Genomic DNA, 13,633 nt, shown 5'->3' with positions numbered 1-13,633 from the left:
TAAATCTTAAAATTCGTTACAAAACAAAGTGCAGAAAATACATAGAAACATAATAAAATGACTAAAAGCAACTTCATCCACGAATCGTTCACGCAATCCACCGAATCCATTCTTCCTCAATACACAATCCCAAGCCACCAAGAATCTTACCGCCGCCATAACTATTTTCTTGGACATATAAAGAAAAGGAATGAGCCTAATGCCCAACAAGGAAAATCTACTACAAGCATGAAACATAAACATAAACATAAACCATAAACTATGATCATATGACTATATAAATACAACATCTATTACAATGGCCATCATACTTCTTGGGACTTGCTAGCTAGGCAATCATATGCCCATAAATTTACGGAGCTAGTTATCTAAACAAGTCATATAAATTTATGGGGCTTGTTATCTAAACAATCATATGCCCAAGGAATCTACTATTGGGACTTGTTATCTAAACAAATTATGTGATTGTTATCTAAACAATTCATATACTAAAACAACTAAAAACATATCATACTTATAACATAAACATATATCAAAAACATATATCAAGGACGGGATTTTGGAACACTCCTAAAAACCATTAATAGAAAGGTGAGTATTCTAAAAGAAAGAGATGAAAAAGAATGAACTAAACCACCGAGAAGGTACTTACCGACAAGAACCTCAAGTTCAAAGAACTTAGATGCCTAACCACGAATGAAAACAGCAAGTTAGGAATTGAGTAGAGAAAAACTATAAAAACTAATGAAACAATACAGAAAGGAACTAGAAATAGGAATACCTTGAATGCACTATAACCGAACTACACCTCGATATCGGAATACACACTATTATCCTTACTTCCCAAGTGTTTAATAAGCTTAGAATGATAAAGCTTATAGCCCCAACCCAAGTGTTTAACACTCTAAAGTAAAACTAGCTGCTTCAAGGCTCTGAACTCAGCTTAAAGAATGAAAGAAATGGCTGGGTACTAGGTCCTATTTATAGAGTTCAAGAATGAAAGATCTTCATTTAGCTTGAATAAAAATAATGACTTTTTAATTGAAAATCATTTGAATATTCGTTCAGCAGAGGCTTAAGACTCGATCAAAAAGATTCTGGACTTATCAAGAGGTTATGGAATAAAATGAGCTCGGTTTCAAAATTATTCAAAAATCATGCCCTAGAGCCGATATATCGCCCATGCTTGGCGATACATCGCCTGGACTTATGTTCCTGAGGCTCGTCGAAGTGGTCGTTCAAAGTTGCGTGTTTTTTGTATTCCCCGAGTGGAGATATATCGCCCCCTAGAGCTACGATATATCGGCATAAGCGGAAATATTATACATGTAATTGCACTTTTTCAGCCTAATTTGAATTGAGTAAACAACTTTGATTGAGTCCTATAACGATTTCAAAGTTGTTGGCAGGCTCTGGGATTTTCAAATATTACTCTTAATAAACTAATCCTCAAAAATACTTAATTTCTCAATAAACATGCACACAACAAATGTCATCATCTTATTGGGTCTATCTAAACCTTATTGTGTAATAAATATCATCTTTATAATTAGCTATATTAATAAAACCTTATGTTATAATTAATATTCTAAAACTATAGGTTAAACTTATAAAATCTATAAGTGTTGTTATGAGTGTTCAACTAAGTTCCGGCTTGAACCAAAATCCAAAGTAATAAACATACTACAACTATTGCTAGCTATTACTACTAGTACTACTATATAACTAGCTAAGTAAAGTTCTTGGACTCTACACATAGCATGCCCTCATCTTTCACTCACCCAGATGTCATTGGACACACTTATCACAAACAGGCCAATACTCGAAAATCGCGCCTGGGTTGTTTGTTGGAACCCCTGGTTCGACTGTCAGACAGTCCTCTTTTCCTCTTGTTATTCCCATTGCTACTCGGCCTTGAGCCTCCTTGGGTTCCAAAATTTCCTTTATTGTGGTTGGTCCTGGGGAAAAACCTTCCCTTGGAGCCATTCCGGTTAGCTTGGGTCTGACCCGAATTGCCAAAGGTAAACTTTCTTTCTTCAAACTTCTGGGATTCCTTCCTTTCTAGTTCAATCCGTGACTCTTGGCGAAGCGCTTGCTCCACTGCTTCTGCATATGTTTCCGAGCTTGTCTTCCCAGTGTCAATGAGGTTTCTGATCTCTCCTCAAAGTCCTCTCATAAACCTCCATTATTTGGTTGATTCAGTACTAACCATATCCGGTGCAAATCTGCATAAATGATCAAACTTCCTGGCATATTCCTGGGCACTCAAATTTCCTTGCTTCAGAGTCAGAAACTCTACCACCTTGTGGTCAATCACTGTACGACTGTAATACTTAGAGTTGAACAAGACTAGGAATTTGTGCCATTCCATTTAATCCACATTATGACCCTTCTTTGCAGCATCCCACCGAATGCGAGCATCTTTTCTCAACATATAAATTACACAAACCACATTTTCATGCTTAGTAATTTTGATGAAATCGAAGAACCTTTCTAGTATGCTGATCCACTCTTCCGCCACCACCGGGTCAGTAGTACCTTCAAAGGTGGGTGGGTACTAGTGACCAAACCGTTTAGAGATCGGTTTTGACTATTATGTTCTAGATGCATCAGGTGGTGTGTTTGTTTCCACCAGTGGGTCTTCCTGCACCGGGAATTCCTATTGTTCGGGAACGTCTTCTCGAGGTGCTGGGGGTGCGGGGTTGTGTGACAATTCCAAAAATCTTCGCATCAATGCCTCGAACATCTGAGCATTTGATGCATTCTACTCATGCGCAGTCCTTCTCAGATATCTGAGTTGCCAGATTTGGTGTTGGCTGTGCTCTTTGTCCGCAGCCTCTCCCTCGGCCTCGACCCCTTCCTCTGCCTCAGCCACGACCTGCCTCTTGGTCAACGACCACTCTCTCAGCTAGGTTTGGTGGATTAATAGCTCGACCTCCCTTGGCTCGAGTGTTAGGCATCATCGTGAGTCTCTATACAAAAATGTATAGTATGGAAGAATACCAACCTAGCATTAAATGAGCATACATGTTTTGCTCATACACAAGAAAGAAGAGCCATAACGATTCCACTCAAAGCAGGTAGTCATAACATTTAAGGCGATAACCTAGCAATACTAAATTATCACGACAAATCATGCCATAAAATTTTAGTTAGCAGAATTATAAATGCAAAAGAAAACCATAACTATGTGTGGGGTTTCTACATATGCCTTCTACCACTATTCATAATTTCTACAAATTATTAGGTTTGCAAAGTCTTTACAAAATTATCGACAAGAGTTTCACAACAAAACCTAATCTACCCTACCCATTAGCATATCCAGCTCTATATCGAAATCTTCGTCCGACTGCTCAAAATCCTCCTCAAGCTCTACCATCCAGCCTTGAGATACGCCATCAACCATTGAGATAAGTGAATCCATGGCCCAAATGCTAGCTCGAGCTCGATACGGAAGTCATTCCATATGATGCGAACAATCCGCCAAAGTTGGTGGCTGAACCACATCTAGGTCGCACCTCTCAGAAAAGTGCTAGCAAACCGCGCTCTCTGTCGCTTGGGTGTGTTGGCCTTATCGAAAACCTCGGTCATGTTCTACGTCCATCACCAAACAGCACACCGATGTCGCTGATCGTACTCAAAGTGTTGAGGATTCTCATTGTGAAATAACCTATAATAGTCAACTCTACGTGTAGGGATCACAAGTAGGTTCTCTATCACAGGTCATCTATCTCAGGTATATCAGCCATAACCTACAATTTATAGGATTGAGGTAAATAAAAGAAAGCAAAGGAAACATATATGAAAAGACAGTATTTACAGTGAGTGCATGTCTATCTTGCAGAATGTACATGTTGGTTTGTCTACAGAACCGGTTTAGTCCGGTGCTTTGATACCAACTGTAACTTCCCGTAAAATCTCTTAACATAATTTGCAGAAAAACATAACCATTTTCTATAAATAAGGTAACTGAAAATCCATATAAAAAAAACTTTTCAAAACATGCAATAGTTCGGAAGTATGTGCATACTTAAAAGAAAATTACAATGTCATAATTTTAAAACATGCAACAAGCCCAGAGTAATTTCTTAGTTATCATATGGGTTCTAGTCCCCAAAACATAAATTCCCAAAAGGTCGGTCTACATGTACATCTTCATAGATAAACTCCAACACTCACTGATCCACTTTGCCTTTGAGCTTACCTACAACAGGAAACAACTAGGTAAGCGAAATGCTTAGTAAGAACAACTTAACAAACATAACCACATAACAGAGCAAGAACTTAACTAACTGTAACTAGGCAGATAATCAACCAAGAATAGGATTCTGATGAAACCGAACCCTAACATACAATTTAAGAACGTGTGAACGTCCTGGAAAACTTATTGTCATGCCTCATAACCAAAATTTGTATCCTAAAAGTACACCTACACGCAGAAAATCCCAGAGCATACATACAGTCTTAACTGGTAACATACATACTTACTCAATCGTATCATAACATACATACTTACTTACTCATTTGTATCTTAACATACATACTTAGTTAGGGTTCCGGAGGAACCTTCAACATTGCTTAACATATCTTATCATATCTTAGCATAGCTTAACATTTCTTAGTACATCTTAACATATCTTACCATAGCATTGACAGGTGTAAACTAGTTACACCGGTTACCCAGACTCTAAGAAGAATTCAGCATACTTTCTTAATCATAGAGATTTTATGTCCTAATTAACTTACTTACATGTCACAGAGTTTAACTGGTCTCTTATGTCACGAGTGTTAAGCCAGACTTCTTACATATTGCGATGACCAACTGACCTTAATCACATAGTCATCGGTGGTGAACCATTTTCTCACTTAGTTTCCCGGTGGCTAGCCGGAGTTCACAGTTGTCATGGTAGCTATCCGGACTCGGAATCAACTTACTTATGTGTCTCGGAGTTTAACCGGACTCTTATGTCACGGGTATTAAGTCGGACTTCTTACATATTGCGGTGGCTAACCGACCTTCGTCACATAGTCATCAGTGGCGAACCGGTTTCTTACATAGTTCCCTGGTGGCTAACCGAAGTTCGTAGTCGTCGCAGTAGCTAGCCGGACTGCTTACCTTAGTCATAAGTATGCGAACCCTCTAGGACCACGGTCTTGAGTAAACTTCTAAGACTAGTTCAAATTACTAGCATATAACTTGGTTATCTAAACTAGTCATTAACGTGTTGTAGCCAAACATATCATAAGTTGTCTTACCCGGATTCCTTAGCGCTTGCTTGCGGAAACTTTCTATCCAGAAGCAAGCCTTCATACTCAGATAACACTATAGTGAAACCACACAGTGACTCAGATTAAACTATGGCATATTCTTATAGTTAATATTCCATGATAACTACATTCAATAAAGTTCTCTTAGAGACTCTATACAAACATTTCTCTTATACACTTTACAGTGTATAAGACCAGATTTCGCTTTAAATCAATTTACGGTTTCTTGAGAAAAATCGTCCCTTACTGCCACATACTCTCCTTGCTGTGCATTTTAATATTCTATCTCTACAAGACTCTCTTAATCATATTACGCATATATTGGTTACTTATAAAAGAAGTTTTAAACGACTCTTAATCTTAGAAAACCACCCACTTCTACTGAACTACGGAGTTTACCGTTTTCCATTCTTTACCCAAAAATACCACGTTTCGACCTTTTTCAATTTATTATTTGTTAACGATAATACTTTTTAATTTACAGTTTTATAAAACACAACTCCCATTTTTACCATCTTTAAATCCATAACATAGAATCTTGATTACGCCATTTTCGAAAAGAAAGGGCAATAGGGCTCTGAGTTTAGAAAATAGTAAAAATGAATTCTCAATAATCTTAAAATATTTTGGGATTTGTTATATATCCAAAACTTTAGCTATTTTTTAAAACAACTTCATTTCCAATTCCGAACCTAACTTTTCACTATTCATTTTTAATGTGATAAAAATCCTGCTTTTAGGTAAAACCCATTAAACCATTTAAAGAAATATGGGCAATGCCTGCTGCCCAGGAGTTTTTCTCAGATTTTTAGGGTTCTTAGAAAAACTTATTTCTCTTACATGGTAGCTTAATTTTTTCTAAAATTGTACTAGGATCTTTAATCATATCTAATTTAGTTTCTCTCAAAATTTCATAATTTTTAGGACAGGGGAACCCATTAAAAAATGTAAGACAATCTAGGCAGTGTTTGCTACCCAGAAATTTCGTTTTCAGATTATTAGGGAAAATTTTGAAAAACCATTATACTTTAACCATTTATTTTCCTCTAATATTTTTATTTGATCCTTATACATATTTAAACTAACAGATTACAAAATTTCATGGCTTTTGGTTGAGTAAAACATGTTCAATATTCAAAACAATCTGGGCAGTGCATGCTGCCAAGAAATTTTCCAGATTGCATCAAGATGCCAAAAAGTTCATAACTTCTGTTTGATAACACCTTTTTTTATTTTCAAAAGTCTAAACTCAAGTACTCATCTATAACTATGCAAACATACAAATTATTTCCACAAACAGAGGTAGTAGGGTACGTTTTGACCTGTTGGAAGTTAGACCATGAAAACTGGGCAACATGCATTTTTACACATTCTAGCAAAACTGAACACAACTAGCAAACCCTAGCCACATGCATGCATGCAAATCAACCAAGCTAACCTTCAAGCATAAAATAAACTCCAAAAACCAACAAAGCAACCTCTACAACCAAATATATATCAATAGCCAAAAATACTCAAGAACCAACCAAAAATCTACATTTGATGGTTCTAGCTTGGAGACAAAGTTCCCTTAGCCTTTCAAACTTCCTCCTTGTGTTCTATACACTCAGACCAAGCCCCAAGGTTCCACATGCAGATTTTTAAGAAAAGAATGTTAGGGTAGAAGATGGAGATGAGTGGAAAATTTCCAAAACTCTACAATCTTTACCTTTGTTCTCACTACAACTCTAACAAGTTTCAAATCTTTGAGATCCTCCTAGAACCACCACTCTTGAACCCTAGAATACAAGATCCATGTCATTCATGGCCATTAGAATCACATGCATGCATAGTAAAACCCCTTAGGAATTTGGGTTTGAAAGAAAAAGAGAAGGAGAGAATGTACTAGGTTTGAAACTTATAGTTGCCTAGTGTGCTCTTGAGTTTACTTCCTTCCTTCAATGGAGATTGAGAGATCTTTGCTCCTTGGAGAGAAAAATGGCAGAAAATGGAGAGGGAAGAGGGAGAGCTTCGGTTTTGGGGAGAAGAGGAGAGAACTATTTTTTTGTTTTCTTGAGGAAAAAAAGAAATTAAAAGAATAATGATTGGTGTGTAAGAGGAATGATTAGGGTTAGCCATTGGGTGAGGTAGCCTCTTACTCTTCCTAGGATAGGTGTCATAGACACTTGAGTACACTAGGGCATATCCTAGCTGCCCATCACACCCTCTCTCCTCCTTTGAAAATGACTAAAATGTCCTTGTCCCTTTTAACTCAATTCTAATTCTCAAGAGTCCTTTGGTAATTTCACTCTCCAAATTTAACCAAATTTTTACCCTATAGTTTTTAAATATCTCCAATCTAAAATAAAATAAATGTGACCAAAAATAAATTTTGTCACAGAACACATAATTTTGGTAATTTACTCAAATTGACCAAAATGCCCTTAGAGGCTCGAGCAAGAAATTCTCATTCTTAAGCTCGGTTGATTAAGATTCAAACCTCAATCAATTTTTCTTAAACTTATTGGCTCGACTGTAAAGTCTCGGTGCTAGAAAAAATTAATATTTTATGCCATAGTATTTCCTAGTTAAATAATTCTGAGATTTTTACCCGATTAGGGGTTTTGACCCGGTCCACAACTGAAGGTCTCGGTTTCTAAAAAAAAACTGCACTTACCACAGCATGGCTAGCATTCAAACATCACAACTTCTTGTAACATAAAATGTTCCCTTGACATAATACATAATACATGGAATTAATATACCTGAACTAAGGTTTACCCGGTGCCCTAAACGCGAGGTGTTACATGTAATTTGGGAATTTGAGAAGAATTTTATTCTTCGGGTCAAGTATACAATTATATGATATTTGAGGTTGAATAATTAATTTGGAATTACTTATTAATTTTTAACAATATATTTATTAATTTAAATATATAAATTTTTGAAATTCATATATATATATAAATAAATTTTGAAATTAATTATTTTATTTGAGTGAGGGAAAATAAAATTGGTAAGTCAATAAAGGTTTTTTATTTATTGAATTTTACAAGATGATGATAATGATGATCATCAATTTGAATTTTGAATTTAAAATTTAAATTTTGAAATATTGTTGTCATCTTTTCCTTAAAAAGATTAATACCTTATTTTATGGATGATTGATTTTAATTAAATAAATAAATAAAAGAAAAATACAATATCCCTGAAAAGGGATATAGCATTTCATGCATGACACAGTCTAAGGACTGTGCCATGTGTGTATCAATATACTGATATTGTATCAATGTTATTTTTATTTTATTTATTTAATTAATTAATAATTTTAAAATATTTTTTTTCAAATTTGGTAAGTTAGATATTTACCTAAATCAATTCCAATCATCATTATGATATTATTATTATTATTATTATTATTATTATTATTATTATTATTATTATTATTATTAGGAATAATAAGGTAATAGAATAATCTCTATATATATGATATAGAATAATAAGAAGAAGACACACAAAATATACAATTACATACGATTTTCAGAATAGTTCTCAGAAATTTTGTCAGACAAAGTCTTTCTTCTTCTTCTTTATTCTAACCATTCTCAGACCATAATCCAAGTTCTCATGTGTTGAGAAATACTTGTGATTCATAAATTGCAAACCCACGTTCTCTATGTGCCCACACACATCTTGAGGTGTATAGAACACTCCAGAAGATCATGGTTTGAGTGCTCAAAGCGTTGGATAGGAAGATTGATAAATATACGAAAGGACTCAAGGATACTTGATAGGCTTCAAGAGGTAAAAGTTCATGTTCTTGAATATTCAGATGTTTATGTTTTTATATGATATATATAAACATATTGTATATTTATATATATGTTGCATAATTAATAATATTGTATGTTAATGTTTATGTCTTGATATTTTCTTGTTCATATAAACTATTTATATGATTAATAAAAAAAATTGTTATTCTACACAATGGGCCCACCACGCCCGCTTCGCTATGTGCTTTGAATATTTTTCCAACAATTGGTACCGGAGCAGGTCATTAATCTATGCATATTATTAATTGTTGTGTGGGATTATATGCATTTTTATATTATATGTGGTATATGTTTGAATGGATGGATGTTTATTTTCATGATGATAAATTCTTAAGGGTTGTTTATAATGATGCTTTTGGGTTTAGGAATTGTTCTTAAAATTTCTAGATGAAATATGTAAGTCATTTTGGGGCATAGGAATTTTGTAATTTATTTTAAAAATTCAGGGAAAAATTCTATTGTGGCCCGATCCCCGACCCTTAAGCCGAGCCCCGAGCTGTGCACCTGACTGCGCACCTGCCTGCTGCGAGCCCGTGCCCGTGCGTGTCTAGCCATGCACCCTGTCGTACGCCTCTGCTCACCCTGCACCATGCCCCTGCGCCCAGGCACCGCACCTCTGTCGCGCCCAGCAGTGCACCCAGCTCGCCCCTACCGCGCCCAGCTACTCCTCCACCGCTGAACCACTCTCCAGCCGCCGCACCCTTGGGACACACCTAGGTTTTGTTTTTACAAACCCTAGTGTGTTGTTACCATAATTTTTTTAATTATTCATTTAATTAAAAACCATAAATTGAATTAAAATGTTTTTAATTTGGAAATTCTTTAATTGAAATAATATTGATTATTTTCCTTAAGTAAAATTATTTTAATTGTTATCCTCCATAATTAAAATTATCTTGAATTTTAATTTATTAAAATTAAATTGTTTAATTTTATTTTTTGAATTAAATTACCCAAATTCAAATAGGGTTTTAGAAACTTTTGGGTGTTAAAACCCAAAGTTTAATTATTTTAAAAGTTTGTTTAAAATAATTAAAAAGTTGTATAATTCAAAATGGATTTGGAAAAGGAAGGCATTGGCTCAGCAAGAGTACATCTCAAGGTCTAAGATCAAATTGCTCTTTATTAGGCCTTAGTTAGTCTAGGTTACATTTTCATGTATTTTTTGCAAGTGTTGTAATTTTTCTAGAAATACCCGCTTTATTTACTTATTATAAATGTTTGAATGTGATTAAAGTGTTTAATATTTTATCATGCATTATAACATGCCATTAAAATACCCACATAGTATGTAATTAGGATGCATTACATTCGTGTAGAAACATGCTATTAGGAACGTTCTATATTTTGTTATATGTTTATATTTGATAAATCTGGTAAACGCCCTTAAACTAATACTTTGTAAAACATTTACATGCTTATAAACTTAAAGAAGAAAACCACTTATTATATGAAAATCCCAGTGGGGCCTTGCTAAAACATGCAAGTTGGGCCAAATAGTTTAAAATAAAATTAAAGTTCTCATGCAATGTTGTTAATATATATATAAAGTTCAAGTCCCAATGATAAGTTCTAAAAAAAATATAAAACGTAACATCGTTCTTTAGAAATTGGAGTTAAGCTGATCGTTTGCTCGCCCATAGGATACCCCCACGCCATACACACCCCGACCTCGGAACTCCCCACATCACCACGCGTGCCAAAGAGAATTCTTACTTGCTACCTGGAAGGGAAAGTAAGGGGTGAGCTAAAAGCCCAGTAAGGAAGTACAAACAATATACAAGTAAACACCATAAAACATATTCATAATCATACATCGTTAAACATCATACTTAAGCATCATCATCATCCTCATGTGTAAACGTGATCATCATACATTGAACATCATTATCACACGTCCTGCATTATTCATCAATAACAAAACCAAACACAAACATCATTATCATTTCATCCTTGTGAACATGACCCCCTATCATGTCCATGTCACACCTTGAGGTAAACATGAGGCTCTGGTCCTTGAATAACCTTGGTGCGTCCACCCTATGAGTTATGTCTTTATATCCTTAGTAACTCGGGTTATGTCTTAGATCCTTAGTAACTCATTTGTTGTGTCACGTTCAACACACTAACAACCATTAGATATCATATATCATACATAAATACATGTAATCCAGTCATATCAAAGCCAAGGAAAATACATGTTTTCTTACATTCATCATATCATATCAACATAGCATTTCATACATGGTACATCATTATATATATCATTTATCCTCATACAAACCAATCTTACCGTTCGTAGCATAAAGAAATAGAATTCTATCTAACTTCCTTACCTCAGGTCCTAGCAAAGCAAAAATTGACAAACTTCACAACGAGCCTATAACCATAATCAAATAGCATTCTTTAGCATCACATAAGACTTTCTTGTGCCCAACTCACATACCCCATGTGTGCATGGGCCATGCACACATGGTGTAAACTACACATATTTTCCAAACATGCATATTTTATACATAAGATCATCAAAAGAATAATGCAACTTATACCTATTTTACATGTATGGTTTTCAAGTAAAAATCATATGGTTGAATATTAGACATATTTTTTAACGTAAAAGTGCATTTGCATGCAACATGCATACGTGGAAACATTGTTAAAAACGATAATTTCTACGCGCTTATTTCTATCATTTTCCAAATAAGAATTAGCAACATATTTTCGCAACATTATTTTTTTTCTTTTAAATCCCTGAGTTGATTAAACCTCTTAAGACATTATTTTTATTTAAAAAATATAATAAATCCATTTATTATTTTTAAATTGCATAGAAATAACAAAAGCTTGAAACTATTTAAATTACTTATTATAAATATCATATTTCCTTAGAAAATAACAATTTTATTTAAATTAATAAAATTACAAAATTGATGTGAGAAAAATATAATTTTAGGTGTGAGAAAAATATATTTTTCTTGTATTATTTAAGACTTAATTTTATGTAGTATAAATTCATATGTGATAATCAAATATTTATATTTAATTTATTAAACTAAACTTTCGGCCACCATTTAACTTATTTAAAAATCACAAGTGAATTTAATTTCAACTTTTTTCTTAATTAAAAATAAAGAAAATCATACCCACTAAAATTGAACACTCAAGGTTACATTAAAAATATCATTTTAATATTTACAGAGTTTAGGGTGTTATATTATTTCAACAAACACACAAACTTTCTTTCATTTAAAAGACTTTTCCACATTTTTACCAAAAATTCCAGGAACAAAAAAAGCCCTCAAAAATCACCATCTTGAAATTAAAAATTCACATTTTCTCTAAAAATATATATATAAAAAAAACTGTAGGTATTTATTTGAGTAAAAATATCATTTTTATTTAATTTCATAAAATCATCATAGCACTTGCAAAAACATTTATGCATGCAAAACACTATTATCATCATATTTCACACCATTTATAGAAAAAAACCAGGAAGTATATAAAATCATGAAATTCATCCTTTTCATCATGCCTCACAAAATTCATACATTAATCATACATGTTTACTCGACAAAAATTTAAACACAAACCCTAGCATGTTTCTACACCTTCTTTAAGCATTTTAATATAACCATTAGCATAGAATAATTAATCAAACCACCTTAAACCATACTCACAAATCATAAAAAAAAAAAGCAAGCATAAATAAGAGAAAAAGAATAATAATAATCTTTAACCTTGTCTTGAATATAACCCCTAACATGTTTCTATCATTCAAGTATTACAAAAGAAAACAAAACTAACATATACACATTTAAAATCTTACAAACAACCTATCATGTTTCTAAGATTACAATTGACGTTAAAACATAAAAAAGAAAACAAGCATGCTTTGAATAACCACCCCTAAGTCGAAACCCTCATAGCCCAATATTACACCCAGATTTCGAACATGAGAAGTTATGATCCTGAAATCTAGGCTCGTTAGGTATAAGCTCGAAATATGCACGGTCTTCATATGATCCTTCAGTCAAACTGCCTTGTTGTAAATAACGACCTCGAAAAGCTCGAAGAGTGTGTAGCCTCGAATGTGTAAGCCTCAGAAAGCTTGAAATAACCATCGTTTGATATGTATATTTCCCTGATACATCTCTTGCCTTCGGACGAGATGGCACGAGCTCAGGAAGTGTAAGCTCGAATGAGATGACTTCGTCAAGGATTACTTGTTCTGGGCGTAGGCAAAGTTAGGTGACGAGCTCGTGATTGATGGATAGCCTCGGAGATGTAATGAACTCCGTATCTGAGCTAATCAGTTACATATGAACGTATTTATTGTTGTAAAATCCCAATGTTTAAGGGATATTATCTAACTTTTTATCTGTTCCCATATTTTATGGGGCGTTTCCATGCACATAGGAAATAACGCATTAAATAGCATTACATTATTTGATTCACAGAATATCTTCCCGAAATATGTGGGAATGAATTATGTAACCTTCTCTATAAATAGATAAGGAAACTTCATTTGTAGGGGACCGAAATTCTGAGAT

The sequence above is a fragment of the Humulus lupulus genome, chromosome 1 (assembly GCF_963169125.1).
Source record: "Humulus lupulus chromosome 1, drHumLupu1.1, whole genome shotgun sequence".
Lineage (NCBI taxonomy): Eukaryota > Viridiplantae > Streptophyta > Magnoliopsida > Rosales > Cannabaceae > Humulus > Humulus lupulus.
The sequence above is the reverse complement of the archived record's forward strand: the minus strand, read 5'-3'. Positions refer to the sequence as shown.